Raw genomic sequence first — 5,000 nt, forward strand, 5'->3', positions numbered from 1 at the left:
AGAGAGAGAGAGAAAGAGAGAGAGAGGGAGAGAGAGAAATTAATTCCTTACGGTTTCAGTTGACAAAAAAATCGATTGACCACTGAGATCTCCTGTGCCACCTTTCATAGTCGCTGTCCAAAAATTGCTTAACTTTCAAGGGCCCTCCAATTTAAGGTGAAAGTCGTACGTTGCTACCTACGATAAGCATGATGACATATTCAAGACCATGCCATAAGTTTGAATGTTACATTCCACAAGATTTTGTATTTCATTGTTTAATCCGACGATCCTACCAAGCTTTGGAAATTTACTCCAGGTTACGAGTTTCCTTTCTCTTATTTCCCATCTCACTTTTCTTCGCCTTTCTTCTTTTTCTTGATTTGTTTTGGCCTAAGCTAGATAAGGATATGTCAGTTACATTCATAAAGAAAGATATCACTGAACTGAAATGCAAGACATTAGAAAATGACGTACACAATAGGATGTGAACCATAGCCATTAAACTTGTGTGGATTCCAACACATAAATAAGAAAAGCTCTTAAACATTTCACAGACATCTCTGTAACATAACCCGAAGGCTTATCAAACATCCAGTCACAATATTGAAAGGTCACAATGCAGTTACTCCTCAGTACCTTGCAGTGAAATCACTTGTGAAGATTATAACATCGAGAATGGACGGCATAATTATGATTTATGCGCTGGTGCTCAATTTGCGAGATTACTTCGATACTATATTCGCAATTGTGCAGTTGTGACTGTACTGTGGTCTCTTTGATAGTTCTAGATTAATTGTTCTGTGCTCTGGAAGACAAGCTATCCATTTGATGTTCATTATATCATTGGGTTAAGAAGTTTATGGAATAGAGGGTATCATGGGTACTTATCGCTTCTAAACTTCTGAGTTACATGTCCCGCAAATAACCAATGCTTAGTCCAAAGGAAGCTGAATAATATTTTACTGAATTTAATCATTACCAAATGCGAAAAAACTAACACAATTTAGGCCGCTCTATGAACGAAACGGGAAGATCATTTAAAATTTTATGTGAGTGCTTTCAAAACTACCTATTCCTTCTTGACACACAAATACGGGTGTCATATACAGATAATGCTTTTTGATTCTTGATTATGAGAAGTAAGACCACATCTCTCTCTCTCTCTCTCTCTCTCTCTCTCTCTCTTGCCTCAATTGTCTATTAAAGGGAGCCAGGACGTCGCAAATGCATGTGATCTTAGTTCCTCAGTTCTTAGTCAAAACCAAGTTGAGTGGAACCTTCGGTCACAAGTGGCGGTGAGATAAGCAAGTGGTCTCTAGCTGTTTCATTCTGTGATATAACAGTGATGGCATTAACTTGCAGAATTATTATTGCATATCCAATAAAGGGCCGAACTATGTTGTCCTTTGTTTAATTTCTCTCTCTCTCTCTCTTTCAATGTATATATGTATATATATATATATACATATATATATATATATATATATATATATATATATATATATATATATATATATATATATATATATATATATATATATAGCCTATATATATACATACATATATATATATATATATAAATGTGATTTAATATATATCTATCTATATTGTGCCTTTTTTATTTCTTGCTTTTTCCATGACATTACAAGTCTTTCTCCTTTTCACTGGTCTTACTCAGGCTATTTCTATATATATATATATATATATATATATATATATATATATATATATATATATATATATATATATATAGAAATAATTTCCATGAGACAGTGAAGGAGAAAAAGACTGGTAATGTCATGAAGAAAGCAAAGAATAAAAAAACATAATGCCTATAGATAATATATTAAATCACATTTATTTATATATATATATATATATATATATATATATATATATATATATATATATATATATATATATATATATATATATATATATATATATATAAATAAAACATACTGAAGTGCAAAACTGGACTTCATGATCCAGACTTGTCTGACATGGTATGCTGAACTTTTCTAAGACCCATAATCCGAAAACCTTTGAATCTGAATATCTTACCGTTTATGATACAATCGTCAGTTCAAAATTCACTTTTACCAGACATATACTGAGTAGTTTACGTTTCTTAGAGCCTTTTCTGTGTCTGCAGACATATCGCCATGTACACAACACAATTCAGACCGCTTGTGTTACCGTTTTACAGATATTACGCCTTTGTCTGGACGTCAGTAAATCTTACTATCTTTTCTTTCATGGAAACAAAGTGTTATGCAAATTAAAGCCCTACTACTACTACTACTACTACTACTACTACTACTACTACTACTACTACTACTACTAATAATAATAATAATAATAATAATAATAATAATAATAATAATAATAATAATAATAATAATAATAATAATAATAATAATAATAATAATAATGCTATTATGGTATGATTATTATGATGATGATTAGTATTATATTATGCTTGGGACTAATATCTTGAAAATAATAAATCTGAAATAAATTTCATAGCTACATTGGAAAGTGCCAAACAATATTTTTGAAAGCAGAGCTTTTATGAACTACTCCTAACTGATATAACATATGATTAATGATCTATGATCTAGGAAAGCATATAAAAGTTTCAAAGTGATAAAACTGATTAGCATTACGCAATGAGTTATGCAAGGTGTTTATTCATTTTATCAAAGAATCGTGTGAGAACGAAATCAGTACAATCAACATCTATTGATGATGAATGGCAGTCGTATGTTCCATATGACCTCTTCCGCTCACGACACGTGGATACTCGTGAATATCTGAGGTAATGTTTGTTTGCATCGTATGTACAGGGTGTGTCTGCAGGTTCACGCATCACAGTCATTGGTGTGGTTGTACTCCTTTGTATAATGCAAAGAAAAATCAGTCTTGCGAAATAAAATGTTAACATTTTTATGGAATACTATAGGGTACTATGGCTGGAAGGTTATGAACAAAAACCACATCTTGGTTTTTTTTTTTTGCAAGAAGTACGAATTAATTTCAAGAGAAGTGTTAACACTATAAACCCAGTTTTTAGAGACATTCTTTCAAAATTCGTTTACTGAAAGATATGCTGAGTGTGCAATAAAATATTTGAATAGTGACGGACAGAATATCCATCGGATGTTGAACTGGAAGGACAGACGTCATAAAATGTAGTTAGTGCATGATTTCGTTATTGGGAAAAAATGATAATATTCCTATGGAATTGTGGGAGCAAAGGTCAGATGTGTTACACATACGGTAGCCATCCACTTCATACGAATGCGAAACATTAACACCTGGCGACTCTCGGTTATTGAAGGGATTTGATATATTCCCTGGCATTTAATTAAACTCTCTTAAACGTCATGCCACTGATAATCGTATCATCTACAAAAGTCTCTCTTTCTTTTCATCCATTTTTCACCCTTATTGATTTATTCACACTCGGTTCCATACTACACACTGACGAAATAAAAAAAAAAAAAAAAACGTTTTCTTTTCAGAGGCATCTTTCCTCGTTACCCTCATTTTCGTTGTAAGAGACAGTTTTCCGAAACTGTTGCTGACTTAAAAATAAATATCTGTTTCTATTTCGCTGTAATCTTACACTAATTTCCTCGCTTTATGATTTTTGTTGTGTGGTGGAGTTATGTCTGCCGAAATATTAATCTTAATTTTATAATATTTGTACAAGCAGCTAGTTTATAAAGAGTTATCTTCCTTAATAGTTTCATTGCGTTTTTTTTATGATAGCAGAGGTCAAGACAAAATTAATGGATCCATTGCAGAGATAGTTTCAAAACTCATCCAGATCAAAACAAGTAACAAAATATTCTGTAACGCGAGATTTGAGCTTTCCATGCTCCTTTTATGAAAAGTAAGGCAGGCAGATGAAAAGTTAAATTGTACAAGTGAATATCCATATCGATAGATTTAGTTCGAACATCCAGGAAGCCCTCAGAGGGCATGCTTATCTGCAACTGATAGCCCTATGAGGATAATTAATGCAGTAAACTGAAATACTTGTTGAGATCTATTGCGCCATCATATAGGGTCAGAGGAGAAATACAATTGGTGAAATCATTAAAACTGCGGTAACTGGAAATCTATTTTAAATATCGTAAGGTGATATCAATTGACAATAACAGAAAAAAAAATAAATGTTGATCTATCTCAAACCTTGCTCAGTATTTCATTTGACTATAATTCATAGGCAAGGATTTCCTGGGATCCATCGAAAAGTCTTCCTAATATCTCGTTATTTGTAGAGACAATGAGATTATTAAACAAGTATAAAGACGGATGAAACTTTAACCAGAATGAAATTAACTTTAGGAGAGAATTGAGGAATCTCAAGCAAAATGAGACAGCAGGAGTCTTCTTGCACTGCTCCAGTTGGTTTAACGTGGAGCTGAATGCATGAGGCGGAAAGGGGTTTCAAGGTTTACTGGCCATTGTAAACAGGATCCAGAGAATCTGAGTTCCTCTTATTACCCATAGATGCCTTGCTAGAGAGGGACCTCTGTCTAATTACAGGGGTCCTGTCATCATTTACGACGACACATGAAACGTTTATGGCACTGTTTGTCATTCAGGCTCAAAACTGCTCCGATGAAATGGCCTCTAAATGTACATTATCGTTTAACTAGCAAGTTGTGATGGATGTTTAATTTTCTCACTTTTTTTAGAATACAAAGTGATGACACCATTAACGAGACACTCGTATTCAGAACATAATGTAACTCTTTCTAATATTATTTTAACCAGGCTGCACGGGCAATTTGACCATCCAGAGCCTATCGAATCCTAATAAGTTGCCGACGACTTTCGATATATCTTAGAAAAAAGTATATAATGAGAAATCAGAACAACGAATATTACGAATTCCTTATTGTTGCTGAGTACCAAAACAATAATATAGACGAGAAGTCTGTAGCCATTAGCCAAGTTCATAAAAAAATAACAGCAATGAAGAAAGCTAAAATCATTTGCCA

Source organism: Macrobrachium rosenbergii, chromosome 12 (assembly GCF_040412425.1).
Source record: "Macrobrachium rosenbergii isolate ZJJX-2024 chromosome 12, ASM4041242v1, whole genome shotgun sequence".
NCBI classification, from domain to species: Eukaryota; Metazoa; Arthropoda; class Malacostraca; order Decapoda; family Palaemonidae; genus Macrobrachium; species Macrobrachium rosenbergii.